The 21,036-nt window shown below is 49.5% G+C and overlaps 1 pseudogene; it reads left to right on the forward strand.

The window, feature by feature from the left end:
* Positions 1–21,036, forward strand: part of LOC131094631 (zinc finger protein 850-like) — a 278,757-nt pseudogene that overhangs the window by 155,164 nt on the left and 102,557 nt on the right.

Genomic DNA, 21,036 nt, shown 5'->3' on the forward strand with positions numbered 1-21,036 from the left:
AAAAAAAAAAAAAAGAAATTCAGCAGGAGACACTTTCCCTTCTGCTAGCAGAATTGGCAGCTATAAGGAAATTACGAGCAACATTTAAGGAGGGAAAGTGAGTTTCTCCTGATGGCAGGATTATGATGCCCGTGGCACATTAGATCTTAGATAACTTGCATAGACAGACACACTGGGGAAAAAAAGCCTTTTGTGATCACTTTTTAAAATTTTGTGGGTGTATAAGGATATTTGAAATTGGAAAGCAAATTACCCAGGGGTATCTTACCTGTCAAAGGGTAAATAAGAAAGTGTTACAGAGGCCTCCCTCTGGAGGACAAAAAAAACCCCAACAAACTGGCCTACAGGCTATTTGAAAAGATCCAGGTTGATTTTGTAGACTTGCTTAAAGTGGGTTGGTTAAAATATTTGTTGGTTATAATAGATCAATAAACTCAGTGAGTTGAAGCATTTCTAGCAGCTTGGGCTACAGTTCAAACAGTGGCTAAAATATTGTTGGAACATGAAATTCCAAGAAAGTGATAATATGGTGGGATTTAAGTTGATTTATATTAACTCTGATTTAGAAAGAATGAACTAAGCATCCTGGAGTGGCTGCGGACCGCAATTCCCTTGAGCTCGGAGGCAGAAGAATGCCAGTGGAAAAAAAAATAAAAAAACTTTCTGAATCGGTGGGAACAGCCGAAAAAGATCGAAGATTTCCTCCAGGATCACCCACCCGCAATATTATTAGAACTGATTACAAAACTGCAATTTTAGAAACTGAGATTGATAACACCTGTTGTTAAAAGAGCTCAGGGACAAGTAAAACATTAGGAGTGCAGTAAACATGGTTTAAGGTGTCATCCATGGATATGTATTGTTTGCACACCTTGCTTTAACTCATGGGGGAGAGTAAAAGAGAAGAGAAGGAGAAACAATTTATTTGCTTGTTAGGCTAAGGTTACGTCAGATAATTATAGAACGCATTGCTAGTGATTTTTTGGATACCTTTCAGATTGGGAGATGGGACCGTTTCAGCAGCAATTGGATTAATACAGAACTTAGATAAATTGGCTCTTGCTATATTGTCTATAGCATAAAAAACGAGAACAAGCAGCTGATAATATTAGAGAGCAGTGTCTCTTGCTCCCTTCTCCCTGCGGGCCATGGCAAGAGCCGGGCGGGATAGCGCCGACAGGGGCTCTCCTCGGCTCCCTGCACATGCGCCATCCGACCTTGCCTCTTTTCCGCTCTCTTGCAGCCCTTGAAGAAATGGCATGTGACAGCAGTCCTGCAATCAGAGATGCTGCAGTTGAATTTTGTTTAGTTCTCCGGGCCCTACAGAGAGCTCCCTACTCCCCATGGCGTAAGCTGCGAGATCGATTCCGCAGTGCATGGAGTGCGGCCTGTGCAGCACTGCCGTGCTGTTCTGCTGGAGCTCCGCAGAGAGATGATCTGAAAGACTCTGTCTGCTGGGGCCATTTAAGCCAGCAGGGATTTTCTGTTTCTTCTTCAAGATTTTTCTGTTTGTATTTTCATTTTGGTTGAGGATAGGATATCGTAGAATAGAATAGAATAGAATAGAATAGAATAGAATAGAATAGAATAGAATAGAATAGAATAGAATAGAATAGAATATCTTCCAATATACAGAGTCCCAGGATCTTTCTTTTCCTGCACAGGGTCTGTAGGCCATAGGGGGAGAGGGGGAAATAGGTGCTTGTGCTCAGCCTGCTGTCCAGGCGTGCAGTGTCGCAGGGAAAATGGCCAGCAGCCCCTTGGCCTTTGGTGGTTCTGCTGAAGCCTTTGTGCTGCCGACAGAGCGGCTGGGCAGGGGCCGGAGCTGCGGGGATCCCTGCCAGAGCGGTGCCTGGCAATGGCCACAAGCCCTGTGCCGGGGAGGAAGGGCCATCCGTGTCCTCCTGCCCATGCGCTGCTGGCTGCCTTGCTGAGGGCTCCCAGGTGCCTCTGGATGGGGCTCCTCTGGAGCTGCTGTGGGGCTGCGGCGCTGCTGCCGGCAAGCTTGGCCAGGCTGGGGGAGGCCCTGAGGGGCTGAGGCGCTGCTAAGCCCTGAGCAATTGGCTGGCAGAGGCCATAAGCAGCCCCTTGGCAGCCGCCTTGATCCTGACAGCCGGCTGCTCTGGCGCTTCCAGGTTTGTGGCCGGTTGGAGGGACCCCCTGGAATCAGGCCTGGAACCCTGGTCCTGGCCTTTCAGGGCCCCAGCTGTTGTGGGGCTGGGCATGTGCCCTCCCTGGGCTCCAGACTGGAGGCCCCGTGCCCCTCAGCCTTAGGCATTGAGCTCCACTGTCTGATATCCAAGTCTTGTTCCTGTTGCTGCGGGGGAGGCCGAGCTCTGTGGCTTTAGGCCCCATTGAGCCAGAAGAGCAGCAGCTTTGAGCCCACAGGGGCCACAGAAAGGCCCTCTTGGACCACGGGCATTCCTGTCCTTCCCAAGGCAGGGACACATGAGAGTGCAGCGGGCACCTTCAGGGTGCCACGCTGGCTTTGCACTGGGCCACCTCCCTGTGCTGTGCACGGCTGGCTCTTTGCTTTGCTGCTCTCGGCCTTGTGTCGTCGTACTCCTCTGGCTGCCTGCAGCCAGGGGCAGCCCTATCAGTAGGGTGAAAGGCCCCGTCTCCAACATCTCAAGGGGGAAACGGAGCTCTCCCAGCTCTCAGCCCACGCTGTAAGCAGAGCAGAGCCTTTTCCAAGCCCCGATGGCTTTCTGCCTGCTTCTGGCCCCTGGCCACCATGGCCCACTGCACCCGCTCTGAGTCACCTCCAGCATGCCTGGTGCCTCTTGATTTGCTGACCCTGGGATGTGAGGCTCACGGAGGGAAAGGTGGCTGTCCCAATGCTGAGGGCACACGTGGCTCACTGAGCAGACTTGAGGCTTCCCCAGCAGCTTGCAGGTGCCTTATGTGTCATCTTACAGTGCTTGTGCTCCTGCCTCTTCCTGTCCCCCTTCTCACCCTCACCCAACCTGCACCCTCTGACCTACCTTCAGTAAACCCTGTTGCATCAGACACGGTGTCAAGAGCCCTCCTTCGGCTGCCGGTCGAGCGCACATTACACCCTCCGGGCCTGGGAGCAAGGTGGGCTGGGAGAGCTGGTCTCTCAGACCAAGAGGGAACGGCTCTCCACAGCACCTGCCCATGGACCTTCCCCGCAACAAATAAAATCATCTCCAATCATAGCTAGTAAGGTATAAACCATTAATTGCCTGGAAATCTGGCACTAGTCTCTAAGTTCCATTAGGTTTCTTTATTGCTAATCTAGCAGTATTCAATTTTGACTTCCATTCTTCCAATAATCCTGATGTCAGGAATTTATTGATTGTTGGTTCTATTTCTTTCCTAGCTTCTAATCTTCAAGAGTATTGCTTTCTGACTACTGGCTCAACTCTTGTGTGTAGCTCAATTTTCACAGGGTCTGCTCGTTTTGATTTTCCTGGGCTATCAGTATCCCATACTCTGGGGTATACCTGATTCAATACTTGCTCTAAATAGTTCTTCTTGTTTGTTGGTCTCGTGTCAATTGTCAGTCCTACTGCTAAAACTGCTCATTTGTCTTCAGGTACCTTCCATGTCAGTTTTCTTTCTCTAAACGGAACTCTTGCTTCTAAATTTTCAAGCAAATCCATGCCTAGGACAGATTAGAGTGAGTTTGGTAAATAAAGAAACTGATGTATTCCCATTTTCTTCTTGATTTTACATTGAAGTGGTTGCAGGAAGAATGCCTTTTCTGGCTCCTATTGCTTGCAGATAGTTTTCACTTTTGGGTATCAGTGCTTGATTCAAGAGTGAAAATGTGTCTCCACATTTAGTTAAAAATTCAACTTCTTTATTATTCTTTAGCCGTATTTTAACCGGTAACCTGCTAGGGTAAGAACTGCCAGTCTTGGTCATTCCTGGTATCTGGTGAACATTGCACAGCAGCCGGCATCGTTCGCGTCCCACAAAGGGCTTACGATAGGACACAGCTTGTCCACTGTACCTTGTAAGGCTCCACTAGCAATTTGTCCCTGCACACGTGCTCTGGCTGCCTCGATCGCCAACTCTTTTGCTGCTTTGGTTAGCTCTGTCAACATGAAATCAGTATCACCTCAGCCCGGCTCTTGACTCTTGACTATGAACTCCAATCTTTTTGCTACTTTGCTAGGGTTTTCTCTATCCATTTTAACTTTTTCCCACCAACTGTTCAGGGCACTAGTAGAAAAGCAGATGTTCACCCACATGGCTTCTCCTGGGGGACTCAAGTCTTGCCTTAAGGGGGTGACTAAAGGCAAAGCTTTCTTGGTTTTATTCCGTGTGTTGCTTGTCACTGGGGCTCTCTGAAATTATCCCCTCACCTGGATTATTCATCTCCTCCTCACTGCCATTTGGCTTTCATTCAGGGGGCAGAGTGGTTGCCTGAGGGGGAGCGTACCCGAGCTGGCCTGGGCTAACTCGGCTGTAAATCTTGGACACCTAGAACACAATCTTCCTGGGGCATTTCAGCCATGTTCAAACATCTCTGCCCTATGCTGAATGCTGAATGACATCTCTTTCTTTTCTGCCTCTTATCTCTTTCCAAAGTTAGGACTACAAGTCCTGTGGGGCCAAATCAAAGCCACAATTTTTTGTGCCACTCAGATTTATTCTTCAGGGTAAAAGCCATGTCTGCATATATCATCGGATCTCATTTCGCTTCTTGTCTTAAAAATAACATCAACTATAACAATCGATCATAACGTTCCATTAGGGAGTCACATTTCACCACTTTCTAATTGATACTAAGCCTACCATTGGGTAAGAGTATTTCATCAGGTGACCTTACACAAAAAATTACCCTCTGGGATTCCTCCCAAATCTTTCTCATCTGCTAAATTACATTCTAGTGGACTCTTTTTAATACCATCTTTACTTCTTGTGTTATTCATTCTTCATGCTATCTAAATTTCCAGTCTTAGCAGGATGTATTAGTACTTCTCCTTTCCTTCTCTTTATCCCCTGCATACTACACTTAACATGCACGGGCTGTCTCTGAGTCACCCAGCACCAATATTCTTTTTGATAGTCCTAACAAGCAGTGAAAACAAAAGGATTCCACGTTCCACACAGTCTACAAGGAATTGGGGTATGATCGGACATACAACGAGTTTCTGAAAACACTGCCTAAAGTCCTACTCAGGAGTATATACTCATGTAAACCTAGAGGTCAAAACCCTTGACTTTTGATGGAGTGTCTAAAAGCTTGGGTGACTGCTCAATGTTCTTCGAACACTTCTCCGACTCAGACGGGCTTGGTGCTGTGCCCATTTCCCTGGGGTGCTCCGGTTTGTGTTTATTTATCAGCTACGGTAGAATGGTTTGTTTATATGTACCCCGTATTTTCCCCAAGTTGGTTTACCCGTAGGTTTTGCCTTCCCTCAAAGCTGTCCCTCATGCCATTTGCCTTTGTTCCAGCTCCTTCCCTGCCTCTCAAGATAATCCAGCTCTTTATTCCTGAACCTTCCCTGTCACTTTTGCCTTGCACCAACCCCTGACTGCACCACCCCTTTGGAATTCCCCTATTGCTGGAAGCCCCACTGGCCCATGTGACCTACCCTCTCCTCTCATCTGTCCTAATTAGTCCCAAGCAACTGGTGGAATGCCCTCGCTCCTCCCCTGCAGATTCCTTATTGCTCAGTCGTTTGTATCCACCCCCTGAGTTGTATGTACCCCGATAAAATCCCCTGCACAGAAGTGCTGCCGACTCTTTCAGGCTGAATCCTTCCCTTGGGATAAACCTTTGCCTTTGGAACCTAACAATAGAGGAGCCTCCTCCTTCTCTTTGGCCTGCTGCGTGCTGCAGTGAGTAGATCCTGAACCACTGAGCAGCGGCTCACCAGGGTTAGCCGCGGGCAGGACCCACGCCTTGGCCGTTCCCCACTCCCGGCGCAGCCCCGCAGGTTTCCCAAGAGCCAGCCTGGGCTTGCTGGAGGCAGGGCCCCTCTAACCCTGGGTATACATGGTAGAGGTACCTTCCAGGGCATCTGACAGATCATACTCAGCAGCTCGGTCATGGGAAGTTGAGGCTACCTTCACGTTACTGGAGTTCCCTTGATTTGTGTTTCCCTCCTTGAGCTGATGCACCTGTGCTGCCAGGACAGAAGTGGGTGTTCCATCCCACCTTCCCATGTCTTACCCATGGTCATGCAGAAAAAACCACAGGTCAGCCCGTGGGGTGTACCACCCCCCTCTCTAGCTGGGGAACATTGGGCTCTGACTCTGGCGCCTGTGATTTGTACTGGTGCCATGTGGGAACTGGTCCTCCTCACCTCTTCCCTCACCACCTCACTCATCTCTTCTTTGAGGTCCTTAATCACAGCAGAGACATGAGCCTGCATCAGTCCATTGATCATACTTCCATAGTTCCTATGATTGTTGGCCACAGAACCCACTGTGTCTCAGTTGGTGTCGGCATTAATTGTTGCAATAAAGGTGGTGTATTGAGATGGCCCCAGATTTGCCAGGCTCCACAACATTCTCCCTGTGCACCTGGCTTTGTCGGGGTCATTATCATGCTGTCCATCTCTCCCAAAGAGCACCTCCAATACTGCCACTTCTCTCAGCTGTTGGATCCCTTCCTTTAAGAGTCTTCCAGCACATTCTATGGTGCTGCTCCTGCATTCTTTCTCTGTGAAAAAACCTCTCTCTGACACTTCATAAAAGCCACTCACAGAGGGAAAGGGACCCTGGCTCCCTTACAAAAACCTGATTGATACCTGAGTCCTGGGTCAAGGATCCCAAATTCCTTGCCTCACCACTATCCAGCTGCATGCCTGTACCCATAAGGTCCCAGACATGAAGTAGCCAGGTTGTATAAGTCTCACGTCTCCGTCGTACAATGTCTTTGTGCAGATTACGGAGACTTTCATACATCAGGGGCTCGGTGATGATTGCAACCTCTGGCTCCCCTGTGGGTTGTGAGCACCCTCCCCTATCTGGGTGCTCTGCTTTCATCTTAGATCTCCTTGTTTCTACAGGGGCAACTGCTGCTGGCTGTGTCTGCCTTTGCAATTCAGCTGGAAACCTGGACAGTTGTAACATCTGTGGATTCCACTGCTGCACTATTAGACTTTCCCTCTTCAAGGCAGGGAGAGGTTTCCTCACCAGCTGGGGAAGTGTATTCCTTCAGCATCTGGCCCATCTCATGCATCTCCTTCACCAGACCCCCCACCCAATCTGGGTGGTTTGTATCTGGGGTGGGCTGTGGGGCAGGGTCAGGCTCTGGGGCAGCAGCATCCCTAGACTCTGGTGGCATGTTAGGTTCTGGGGTAGGTGTCAGGGTGGTTATCTAAGTAAGTCACCCCTTCTCTCTAAATGCTAAATAGAGCAGGCTTATCAGCAACACTAGCCACTGTATGATATAATTAATATTCAGAGTGGAACTGAACCCTTCAAAAACTGGTGGGGAGGACCCAAAGAAGTGGCTAAAGGGTTGGGAGAAGATTTCGCCCAGTGTCATTTCCTTACAGCAGGTGCCATTAATAAAGTAACCCAAAAACATAGAGTTAGTGTGTGATAGCTGTGAATCCATGTGCCTGCTTTCCAGAGGAAGTTAAAAATCCATTAATTCCTCACCTTATTCACCCATAAAACAATCCAGATAACAGACACAGAAGCCTTGGTTATAGGACCCATGTTTAGATGAGGGCCTACAAATGGGAGAAATACAGCCATGATCACGTGCCACCCAAACCAGGGCAAGCTGGACCACATGGTCACTTAATGAGGTTTCTATAGCCACACACAAAAATTAGATTACTCAAGAACTGTTATTCCCTTTTTTGTTTCTGTGCCCTCGAACCTCATGTTGGGCGCCAAAATCTGTCTTGGTTTGGAAAGACAGGCGTCTGCTAAGGAAGGCAGGAACCTCCCCTGAAATGGAGAATGTAAACCCTCCCCACCCCTCTAAATTACTATAAATTTTATATTAAGGGGGCTCTCAGGCAAAAACATAGGAGCAGGCACATGGATTTGCTCACACAAATTAATGCTCACACATCAATTTGCTCACCAAATTGATGATGTGGGGATCTGCTTCCCTTTCCTGTAGGGCATGTAGATAGTGCTGCTGGCTTACGGTGTCAAAAGCCTTGGTGATATCCACAAATACAACACCCAGGGGTTTGTGTTCTCCTTCTGTCAACCAAATTATGATTTGCAGGAGTTTCAGGTTTTCAGAGCATCCCACTGCTCTTATAAAGCCTCTTGGCCTTGGGTTGAGGGGGCAAGCCTTGGTCAGTGTGGCTGTTAAAATGCTGGAGAACAGTCTTAGCAAGATCGGATCTGGATGGGTCTCCAGTTGTTAATTTCCTTTAGGCACTCTGGTTTGGTTGACTTAGGAAGCAAAACAGTCCTGCAACCCCTCACCATGTCTGGGATTTTTCCTGATGTTAACCATAAGCTGAAGATCTCCGTGGTCCAGGAGTTCTCTGGGTCCATCTTCTTGATGTCTCTTAGAGTTATCCCAAACTGGGAGCTGAGTTTTTGCTCATCTCCTGCCCATTTTTCTCAATTTCTTTTGCTGTAATTAATTCTCTGAAAGCACCATTGTCAGCTTTCCCATTAGTTTGGAAGTTTCCAAGGCTATCAAGTGTTCTCATATGGCTTTTAAAACTGAAAAATGTTCGTTTGGTATGATTTCACAGGACAAACACTGTGTCATTCAGGATAATTTTAGCAAGTTTTCCCCTATCTAGATGGAACAGGTCCTGGACTAAAAGAAAATAACCTTTCTTAACTGCTCTTCTTTTCATCCATTTTTGAAAAGGTCCTGTTGTTCCTTTTTCCTGGGTCCCCATTTTTCCCTTATCTCTGGTTGCTATTCTTATCTGGCTGATTGATTCAAAGCATCAGAAGCACTCCTGTGCTGATTGATTGACTGTTGATTGCATCTCCTGGCCATCTAGGACGTGCTTGAATGCCTGTTAATTGTCCCAGCTGATACCATTCACTGAGGGTTCTGAGATAATGGGTCTGCAGCTGCCTCTCCCTCTGTCACTTGCTGTTTCCCAACTGTTGTTATCCTTATCAGGGTGGTGACTCATCTTGGGATCTGTTTTCCTTCCAGCAGCTGCTCTCCCAAGCATCTGACTGCTCCCAAGATCTTTGTCCAAGTCCATTCTCAGGCCCTCATGTGATCTCCTGGTTTGATGACTCATCCCTGTTTCTTTATCTACATCCTCAGCTGGTTTCTTGGGCAGCAATCTCCTTTTGTCCTTGCTTTGTTTAGCTGTTTTGCTTGTGATGTGTGTCCTGCAATGAGTTTATTGATGTTCTTGTTCCCCTCAAACTGAGCCTCCAATCTTATCAGTAGTTCTTCCTTCTCTTTAGTCAAGCATCTTTTGTGGGCTCCTTGGTTGGAAGTCTTTTTTGGGTGGGAAAGCAACCCTTTCCTGATTTCTAATCAATAAATGTGCCAATCTTTTGTGTTGTCCCAGAACAATTTTCATCTTGAAGTCCATGCTGCATTCCTCACATATCCACTCCCTGCCTGGAGCCATTTCTGCTGTTCCCCTGCATTTAGGAATGTGAGAAACAATACTATGATAATTACTCTTCTCTTTTTCACATTGAGCACACTGAAAGCAAACCCTCATTTTCCCATGGGTTACCCTCAGATGTTCAATCAAGCCCAACACACAGTTCACCTGGTACCCGGGTACCACAGCAAGGACAAGGTGGATTGTTTATCAGGAACAGTCACAGTAAGGATGTCTTCCAGTGTCTGTTCCCTGCAGTTCTCTGTCTGAGCTGGGGATGTCACTGGCTGGGTGTTGTTCTCTTGCTCAGCAGATGATGTTTCTGGTGTGCCCTCCATCTCCCAGTTGCTGTTTCTCTTCCAGTTGTCAAGCACAAACGATTCACAGATCCTCAGAAGGCAGGTCTTCAGTCCCACACTTGGCCGTGGTGCAAGCTGTTCATAGACCTCAGGCAGCCTGCTCAAACCCTCCCAGCTTGTGGGAAAATGAACACATTCAAAGTTATTCACTAAAAACTCTGATCTATAAAACCCCAAGTTCACCAGCATAGCCAATCCATGGTCTGCCAAAATGGGGGGTTCTGATGGTGAACTTTTCGGCATTAGGTCTACCCAGTTTTTAGACAAGAGGTCTACCTGCTTTTTAGAAAATAAAGACATCAAATTTCCCTTACAAAATTGAGACAAATTGTCCACTTTAAAACCCTGGGACACCAAGGCTACCTAGTCACATTTAGAGGTTTGGTTTTAAAGTGGTTCCCCATTTTATGGATCTGGATAGTAAATTTGCCACAATTTTAGGAGAGGTAGAATAAGAATGATAGTGGACCCCCAAGGACGTAGCAATCTTTTGCCCACTTTCAAACTCTGATGTTGCAGTGTGATGTTGGAATTAAATCCTAATACTCTGGAGCCAGGTTTTGGGCAAAAAGCCACACAGCTCTTACTGTAAATTTGTTTCAGGAGGATGAAATTTCAACAGGAGGATGTTGAACTTGCCATCCCCACTGCCTCTGTGCTGGGACAGAGATTGACTGGGTTACATTACACAGGGTATCCAGCAGGACCACGAGGAGGTGCAATCTCTGCAGCAATGCCCGGTTTGTAACTATACTCTCAAAAACTGCCTTAGGAGAGTCATAGTCGCTCCTGCCACTTGCCTGCATTTCATTGAATTTCTTCACTTTGTCATTCAGAGCACTGGGCAGAAATCACATTGCATCAACACCCACCTCAGGCCTTTGTGATGCTTTGTTTAAATTAAACAGTCGGATTCCCCTGGTTTGCACCAGTTCTAAGCTGGCTGCTGGGTGCTGGCCCAGGTGGGGCACCGACCCAGGGAACCCCCCTGGTGACCTCCCCCGTGTGAACCACTCGGCCGACACCTTTTCACAGCAGTTGACAGCAGGACATGGAGCAACAGATACGGCTTGATGGTAGCCAGGTGTTCCACAGCAGCTGGGAGTCTCACAGCAGCCAGGTACAGCTTGGCAACAGGCACGGGCAGCTCCATAGCAGCCAGGAATGGCTCCGCAGCCAGGCCCCCCCTTACTGTGCCAGGGCGCTCTCCCGCCGGGGCTGGGCACTGTCTCGCCATGGCTGGGCACAGCTGTAGGGGCACTTTCAGTCCCAGCAAAGCACAGAGAGGTGGTTCCACCGCAGGCAGAGATGGCTACATGGGCAGCAGCATGGCACAGAGGAGCTGGAATCTCACAGGGGCCGGGCACTGCTTCTGAAATCTCAGCTGGTATGGCAGGCCTGGTGGAGGGGCAGCAAACCCCGCTCCATGGCCAGGCACTGTCCTGCAGGAGCAAGGTGTCTCACAGTGGTGGCAGCTGGGTGCCTTGCAGCGGCTGCAGGGGCAAAGCGCCTCCCTGCTGCTACCAAGTGCTGCTTCTGGGGTTCCAGCTGTGGCAGCAGGGCACAGCAGAGTGGCAGAGTACCTGTTCAATGTGACTCTGCAGCATGACATCTCTCCACCCTCTGGATCAGCAGCAGCACTGCACTCCATTGACAACCCGTGCTGCTCTTGGCCAGTTTCAGCAGTTTCTGCCAGCAGGGCAGAACAAGGGGCAGCAGAGGGCACAGCTGCACAGCAGCCAGTGCTTTCAGGTGCCTTGGCAGCCATGGCAGGGCACGGAGGGGCTGCAGGGTGCTCATTTAACACAGCCAGGCTGCTCGGGGCGCCTCCAGCAATGAGCTCGGGGACGGCACACTCAGCTGACAGCGCCCTCTCACCCGGGGCAGCAGCACGGCCCCGGGTGACCAGGGGACATCCTGATGGGCAAACACCTCGGCCAAGGGTGGCAGCACAGTCCTGGGGGCAGCAGGGCACACCCTGGGCAGGTCACCCTCACCTGGGGAGGCTCCACAGCTCTGCCTGGTGGCCTCCTGGTGGGCTGTGCCTTCTGCACTCATCCTCTTCCCTCGCTCACCCAGCACAGCATCTGCTCTCCCTGCTGCCTGCCCCAGAACCCTGCTTTCACTGTTAGCCTTGGTGGAGACCTAGTGAATGCCCCAACTTTCCCCTCTTTGTGACACTGCAGCTGTGGAAGCCCCAGGTCCCTCTCTCTCTGACACCACACCAATGGCTGCCCCAACCTTCCCCGGTCTGTGATACCACAGTGTTCGCAGCCCCAAAGTTCTCCTCTCTATGACACTGCAGAAGTGGCCAGCCAAAGTTCTGCTCTCTATGGCAGCAACACAGTGGCAGTTCCAACATTCCCCTCTCTGTGACTCCTCAACATTTGCAGCCCCAGTGTTTCCCTGTCAGTGACACCCCAATGGTGGAAACCTCAGTGTTCCCCTCTCGGTGACATGACAGCAGTGGCAATACCAATGTCCCCCCATTAATGACACCAAAGCAATTGCAACCCCAGCATTTTCCTCTCTGTGACACGACAGAGTTGGCAGTGCCAAATACTCGCCTGTCTGTGACACCACAGCAGTGACTCCCCCAACATTCCCCTCTCTGTGATCCCACTGCATTGGCATTCCCAACATTGACTTCTCTGTGGCACCACAGCGGTGGCAGCCCCAAGATTACCCTGTCTTTGAGCCCACAAGGATGGCAGCCCCAACATTCCCCTCTCTGTGACACTACAGCAGTGGAAGCCCCAGTGTTCTCCTCTCTATGACAACACTGCACTGGCAGACCCAGTGTTCCTTTTTATGACACCACAGCAGCAGCTACCCCAACATTACCCTCTCTGTGACACCACAGCTGTGGCAGTCCCGTTGTCCCAGTCTCTGACACCACAGCGGTTGCTGCCCAAACGTTCCCGTCTCTGTGACTCTGCAGCTGTGGCAGCAGCACTAGAACAGAAGCAGCAGCTGTGGAACAGCAGGAGTGCAGGGAAGGAGCAGAGAAGGAGCAGTGGAACAGTGGTAGATGAGCAGTGTTGGAGCAACAGAGGAGCAGTGGTGCAGGAGCTGAGGAACCGTGCTGAAACAGCACAGCACAGCTTTTGAGCAGCAGTGGAGTGAGCATGGAAAAGGCGGAACAGTGGTGGCACAGGAGCTACAGCCATGGAACAGTGGTGGCACAGGAACTACAGCCATGGAACAGTGGTGGCACGGGAGCTACAGCCATGGAACAGTGGTGGCACAGGAACTACAGCCATGGAATGGTAGTGGCACGAGAGCTACAGCCATGGAACAGTGGTGCACTGGTGCTACAGCCATGGAACAGTGGTGGCACATGAACTACAGCCATGGAACAGTGGTGGCACAGGAACTACAGCCATGCAATAGTGGTGGCACAGGAGCTACAGGCATGGAACGGTGGTGGCACAGGAGCTACAGCCATGCAATAGTGGTGGCACGGGAGCTACAGCCATGGAACAGTGGTGGCACAGGAACTACAGCCATGGAATGGTAGTGGCACAAGAGCTACAGCCACGGAACAGTGGTGGCACATGAACTACAGCCATGGAACAGTGGTGGCACAGGAACTACAGCCATGGAATAGTGGTGGCACAGGAGCTACAGGCATGGAACGGTGGTGGCACAGGAGCTACAGCCATGCAATAGTGGTGGCACGGGAGCTACAGCCATGGAACAGTTGTGGCACAGGAACTACAGCCATGGAATGGTAGTGGCACAAGAGCTACAGCCATGGAACAGTGGTGACACATGAACTACAGCCATGGAACAGTGGTGGCACATGAACTACAGCCATGGAACAGTGGTGGCACAGGAACTACAGCCATGCAATAGTGGTGGCACAGGAGCTACAGGCATGGAACGGTGGTGGCACAGGAGCTACAGCCATGCAATAGTGGTGGCACGGGAGCTACAGCCATGGAAGAGTGGTGGCACAGGAACTACAGCCATGGAATGGTAGTGGCACAAGAGCTACAGCCATGGAACAGTGGTGGCACAGCCCTGCAGCTGTGGAGCAGCGCCTGAGATGCCGAAGCTGTGGGACATAGAGCAGCTCCCAGCACTGTGTCCTGCAGGAGCCAGCCCTGCACACACCAGAGCGATGCCCCTCAGGCTCAGCCAGAGCTGGGGACAGAGGCAGGAATTGCTGCTGGGCTGTGCAAGGCGTGGATTGAGTGCATTTAATGGTGACCTGGGGATTTGATCCTGCTCATTGTGGCTGCTTTTCTGCTGTTGGAACCATTCCAGTTTATCTCAAGTCATGAACCTCAGCAGAAACTTGGGACAAAAGGAATCAAAGTGCCTTCAGTCCTGCTGTCTTGGTTTGGAAAGACAGGAGTCTACTAAGGAAGGCAGGAGCCTCCCATGAAATGGAGTATGTAAACCTCCCTGCCTCCAAATTGCTATAAATTTTAAACTAAGGGGCTCTCAGGCAAAAAATATGGGAGCAGGAAATAACAGTTATTTCATAGGGAAGAAAATAAAAGGATAAAATAAACAATGCAGTAAACTAAAACAACTACGGCAGAGTCACAACACAACCTGACACTCTGTTTATTACAGCGACCTGATGAGGTCTTCAGGGTGAGAGAAGTGGACGAGAATCTTGGTTCATGACCAGAAGGCTGGATTTATTGATATATGATATATAATACATTATAACTATACTAAAAAGAATAAAGAGAGAAGTTGCAGAGGCTGCTAAGCTAAGAATAGAATAGGAAAGAAGAATAACAAAGTTCTGTGTCCAGCAGAAAGCAAGGACAAACTCTCCTGTGAGTGGTCAGCAAATCCAAACACTCACAGAAGACCAATCACCTGTTGCATTCCACACCAGCCGATAACAATTGTTTACATTCTTCTTCTGGGGCTTCAGCTTCCCAGAAGATGAACAAATCCCAAAGAAAGGATTTCCATGAAAAAATGTCTGCGACATTGTTGGTCAGGGTGTTGGTAGCAATCCAATTGGAAATGTGGCTGCAGTCCTCCAGGAGTGGCAGGTGTGGTTCTGTTAGAGCAGGGGCTCCTGTAGAAAAGGGTGTAGTCTTTCTCTGAGGATCCAGTGGAAGAAGAGGCAGCTGCTGTTCCTCTGGGAAATCCAGGGGAGAAGCTGTGCTGCTATTCCAGAATCTCCAGGTTCTATCTGGCTAGAATGCTTGGCTCTTCCCTCTGGGTGGAGCATCTCCCAATGGGATGGTGTAGTTCTTATCAGCCATGCAGTGACATTCAATAGCCTGTTATCAGCAGATGTCCCCCCAGGAGGGAGGAGTGGTTGTGGAAGAGATAAGGAAAACTGCCATACAGATGGCAAATAAAATCCATCTTGCCTTGCAATCTGGGACACCTGCAGAGAAACACATCTTGGTAGAAGTTGAATGATTTCTGATTTGGGAACTGAAGTGGGTCAATTTTTGGCCTGTGGTTTGTTCTCATCCAGAAAGATGTTCCAAAGTACTGCAATTTGGCATTAAAAACCAGGAACGTGCCTCCTCATCTGGATATTGCCCATGGACTACACAGCTATTTGTGGTCAATATGGTAAGAAAACAACTGGAAATCTTTTCCTGATTTCCCTCTCTCTTCCAGTCTCTGGGATTAGGCCTCCAACAGTCCTTGCAGGTCTTCTTTCCATAATCTGCTCCTCTGGAGTTGGGATGGGACAAATCAGCAGTGGGAAGAGGGAGGACAATGGACCATTACAACTGCAAACTCTGGCTTTTATAGTCTCTGGATTTCCAGTGCTTAGAAACTGTCATGTTTTCAACTGTCTGAACAAATCCCACATTTGTCACTTTTTCCCCGGCAGAAAACCTTCCTTTGGCCCTGTTTAGGACTGACCCTGGGAAACACCTCATTCCAGACGCGTTTTTGTTGGTTTTGCCAAGAGATGACAAGAAAATCAGCACAAGGGGCAGTGATGAGAGAAAGGGAAGAAACAATTCCTGTCTTTTCTCTTCCTTGTAGGAATTCTCCTCTAGAGGTTGTGCTCCAGCCAGAGACTTCCCAGGCCAAGGGCTGAGGGAAGCTAGTCAGCTGAGGCATCTCCCCCCTGGTCTGTAGCCCTGGAGCTGGGAGGGGACACGGGTGCCCCCCTTGCACCGCCTGGAATGGGGGATTCCTCCTGCCTCTGCCAGGCGCTCCTGATCCTGGCTTTAGCCCTGGCCTGGCTGCTCCTGCTCTGAGCTCCCTGCCATGGGCATTGCTGGTGCTGGAGGGCAGGAGGGAGGGATTCAGTGCAAACCTGGGAGGTGCCAGTGGGCTCAGAGATGTGTGGAGGTGACAGTGACAGAGTGACACAGGGAGGTGCAGAGGGACACAGGGACAAGACAACACCCCAGGGAAAACCTCTTGGAAATTTGGGGGACTTTGAGTGTAAAATACACATGAACACAGACACAAAGACACAGAATACTGCAAAGCATTTCCCAGCTGTCTTAGGTTGGACATGGGGCGTGTATTCTATTCCTATCTGATGGGGCAGTTACCTTCTGTGAATTGGGCAGTTTTCTTTATCTCTTCCACAACCCATCCTCCCTCCCAGGAGATATCTTCTGTTAATGGGCCATTGAGTGCCACTGCATGACTGATAAAATTCCATCATCCCATTGTGAGAAGCTCCGCCCAGAGGGAGGAGCCAAGCATTCCTACCTGGATATAATCAGAGGGCTGGAAGACCAGAGTCAGCCTTTTCCACTGGATTCCCGGAGGAAGACCAGGCCCAACACCACCACCAGTGGATCTTCAGAGGAAAACTCCACCCTCCTACAGGATCCCTGCTTCAACAGAGCCACACCTGTCACTGCAGGAGGAATACAGCCACCGTTTATTGGGACTGCCACCGCCACCGTAACCCATACGGTGTCAGGTCGTATTCTAAATCTGTCAATATTTTTTCTTCGTATTATTGCGTTTATATTATTACTATTGCGTTAATTTTCCTGCTAAATAACTGTTATTCCCATTCCCATATCTGTTGCCTTAGAGCCCCATAATTTCAAAATTATAACAGTTCGGAGGGAGGTTGTTTACATTTTCCACTTCAAGGGAGGTTCCTGCCTTCCTTAGCAGACACCTGCTGAGACAATGCCCCAGGATACCCAGGCGGGTGAGGAGGAAGTCAGTGTCCCTGACCTGTTCCCCCTCTCTCCTGCTCCATCTCTCAGCCTAACAGAGCCCCTGGCTGCAGGACAACCCCACTGCCCATGCCATCCTGCCGGGGAAGCACTGGGGAGATCTCCTTCCCCTTCCCTCTGGTACACAGGCACATCTCATCCTCTCTTTGTCCTTCCTCCCCCAGAGCAGGAGCTGCGGATGGAGACCTGGAAGGAAAAATCCCCACAGCAGAACCTCATGGAAGAGGCTGTTTTGAGCAGCTCCATGGCAGAAGAATCCAACAGAGAGGAAAAGTCACAGAGATCCCTCAGGAGGAGGGGCTCCAAACCCAGCCCAGGGTGCTCTGAGGAGGAAAGACCCACCCTGGGCCAGGAAGGTCGACAGAGCTTCAGCCAGGGCTCGGAGCTGGTGGTGCATGAGCAGCTTCACGATGGGGAGAAGCCCTACAAGTGCTTGGAGTGTGGGAAGAGCTTCAGCAAGAGCAGCACTCTGATGCGCCACCAGATGATCCACAACGGGCAATGGCCCTACGAGTGTGAGGAATGTGGGAAGGGCTTCAGCTGCAGCTCAGAACTCATCAGGCACCAACGCATCCACACTGGGGAGAGGCCCTACAAGTGTCCCCAGTGTGGGAAGAGATTTCGGAGCAGCTCCAATCTCATCCTGCATGAGCGGATTCACACTGAGGAGAGGCCCTTCCGCTGCCCTGACTGTGGGAAGGGATTCCGACGTAACTCCCACCTCATCAACCACCAGCGCATCCACACCGGGGAGAGGCCCTACGAGTGTCCCCAGTGTGGGAAGAGCTTCTCACACAGCTCTACCTTGACCCGACACCAACGCAGGCACCGGTAAGGGAAGCCCTGTGTGTGCTCCAACTGCAGGAGGAGCTTTGTGCACTGGTGCAGCTTCATCCCCATGGGAGGACCCACATTGTTCAGAACACTGGTGACCCACATTCCCAGTGATCCATGTTGGGAGGACACCTGGCTGGTTATCCTTTTGGCCCTAATTTTCTTCTGATTTGTCTTTATCACTTAAAACCACTTAAAATAGGACTAAAATGAAAGTAATTGATCAAGGATGTCTAAAGTCCCAGCATTTAACAGGTATTTGAGGTGGAATTTATGGTTTGTGAACATTTGTTCTGTAGGATTTGTGGGTTCTTGGGGGATTTCAGCAAGTGTTCTCCATATCTTTGCACTCCAGAATTCCAGATAGATTGGTCTGTCACCTCAAAACAATTCAATCCCATTGAAAACACCTCCATTTTACCCCAAAATTGACCAATCCATGTCAAAATGCCTTATTCCCACCTAAGAAAAACTCAGTCCATGACAAATCTACTTGATTCCACAATGTCCAGGGTGAGATGGGGTTGGAAGGAGATTGGGAGAAGCATCCAAATTTGAGGGTGTGGGATTGAGATTGTGTGGGGCTGGATGTGTGGCCTGTATTTTGATAGTAAATAAAACTTTCAGAATTACTGACTTCTGTCCCATTCATTTTTTGTCAGTTCCAGTTTGTTTTTCAGAGTGCCACCTTCGCAGCTGATTGTGTTTGTGCCCTTCTTTCTCTCCTTCCTTTCTTTGCCTGCTCTGTTTCTCTCTCAGTGTCTCTCTTGACCATGGGCAGCTCCCACCAAAGATCCTGCCCTGATTTATTTCCCAATCCAGGAGCTACAACAACCACGGGTGAAGCTATGAAGGTTGGCAGTGAAATGTCACTGTAAGTTCTTGCTCCACTTGGCCTTTTTCTCCTTCTTAGGAGCTTGGCCTTCCAGGGCAGGAACATGTTTTCCTGCCTGGGAACTGGAATTCCCGCCCCTGGGAGTGTGTGCCATGGATCCCAGAGGGGCATTCCTGAGGCTCCCAGGGTGCTGCTCCTGCTGTGCCTCCCAAGGAGCTCTGCAGGGCCAGGGGACAAGGTCCAGCAGCTCTGTTGGTTCTGCAGTGCCACAACGGCTCCTGGTTCCACGAGTTTCCATACCGCAAACAGCCGTTCCTTGATTCCCATGATGCCCAGCTGTGTCACCATGGATATTTGGTGTCATGAAGTTCTTCATGGTCACAATGGCCTTCTTGGATGGGCAGTGCCACCATGGACCATTGGCTCCATGCAGCCCTGCTGGGTCACCATGGACTCTTTGGTTCCATCAGGTTCTGGGGGTGTCTCCATTGTCTCCTTGGATCCACAGTGTATCAATGGACCACTGGATCCACGTGGCCCTGCTGTGTCACAATGGCCCCTTGGTTCCATGGGTCACAACTGACTCCTTGCTTCCACGTCACCTCCTCAGTGTCAAAATGGCCCCTTCGTTCCATGAGGAACACAAAAGTTTTGTAGCAACTTGGAAAAATCGTGCTTAATACACCTGGGAACATCTGTTTGCATTCAAGAGAGAGGTAAAAGGTGAGGATGGCACCAGTAGCTTCATCTGCAACACAGATCCAGGCAAAGGACAGGGACACAGAATTCAGCTGCAAGACTCAGAGAATTCTGCTCCCAGAGATCATTTATGCTCACACTGTCCCTTTTAGAAGGGTGACATCATTCCAGGCAGCCTGGACTGAGCAGGTGGTTTCTGAGGTGGGTTTGTTTTTCAGGAAACCCACTCAGGCTTTTCCATTTGCTCTGATTTGAAAATAAAACCAGAGAGAGACTCAAAGTCAGAAATACAATTTATTAGGAAAAAAAATAATGCAATAATACAAAATAAAAAAACATAAAGTCAGAATATAGCCTGTCACTCTGTTGGTCAGGGTGTTGGTAGCAGTCCAGTTGGAATGGTGGCTGCAGTCCTCCTGGAGTGGCAGATGTGGTTATGCTGGAGCAGCGATCCTGTAGTAGGGTGTAGCCTACCTCTGAAAATCCAGTGGAAATGGCAGCTGTTGCTCTGGGGAATCCGGTGGAAAGGCAGCTTGTTTTGTCCCAAAGCCCAGATAATATCCAGGGGGGCATGCTTAGCTCTTCCCCCCTGGGTGGAGCATCTCATAATGGGCTGATACCATTCTATGAGTCATGAGGTGGGTCCATTAAAGGGAAATGGCTCCTGGAGGGCATTATCTCTGAGTCATGCAGAAAGGCATTGATGGGCCTATTAACAGGAGATAAGGAATAAAACAATGCCCCTCCTGTTTCAACAGCTCTTGAGGATGGGAATAGAATACATCTTTATATTGTAACCTAGGACATCTCTCACCAATGGAAGGGTGAGACAGAATAACTTCATATTTGGCATCATTTCATGCTCTGCTGGGAGTTTCCTGAGGGCTGGTAGTGCTGTTGGCTTCAAGAACAGCTTGGGAAATGGCTGTGGGACTGAGGGCTGGGTAAAAAACCAGAACAGTATTCTTGTATTTATAGTCTTTTGCTACATGTCCAGTTTTCCTGCAGTTATAACAGTTTCCACTGCCTTTATTACATTCTGTATTGTGGGGAAGCACATTTGCTGCAACCAGCATTTCAATTGCACCCTGGCTGGTGGCCTTGGCTAGGCTGGAGTCACAGTCTGAGATCGCCTGGCAAATGCAAGCATCAACCATCTGAGCAATGGTTGGCTCAGGGTCAAGGGGGAGGCTGTGAAGAACCTTTCTGCAGTCAATACTGGCATTACAGAAAGCTAATTTGCTAATAAGATAATCCTGGACTTTTTGATCATCTACCTGTTTTTCCAGGGCTTTCATAAGGTGCTTTATGATCTTGACATAGCTCTCATCCGAGCCCTGGTGAATGTAAGTGAAGTCAGTGTGGGGTGTAGAAGCATCAGGTGTTTGGAGGAGGGTGGACCGTGCAGCGCCTTTGAGATCTTCCAGTATTGACTGGGGCATGACTTCAGCCTGATACTGCAGTCTAGTATAGTCTCCTTCCCTGGTAATGTGGTCCATTGTGAGGCATTGTCGCCCTTCTTCCTCAACATAACCTTTTGGTAACTCATGAACTTTATTTATCCAAACTCCTTTCCAGAAAATAAATTCATCAGATGACAATATAATTTTCATACACCATTTTAAATTTTGTGGCACCATTGTGTGGGTAGTAAATGG

The sequence above is a fragment of the Melospiza georgiana genome, chromosome 30 (genome assembly GCF_028018845.1).
Source record: "Melospiza georgiana isolate bMelGeo1 chromosome 30, bMelGeo1.pri, whole genome shotgun sequence".
Lineage (NCBI taxonomy): Eukaryota > Metazoa > Chordata > Aves > Passeriformes > Passerellidae > Melospiza > Melospiza georgiana.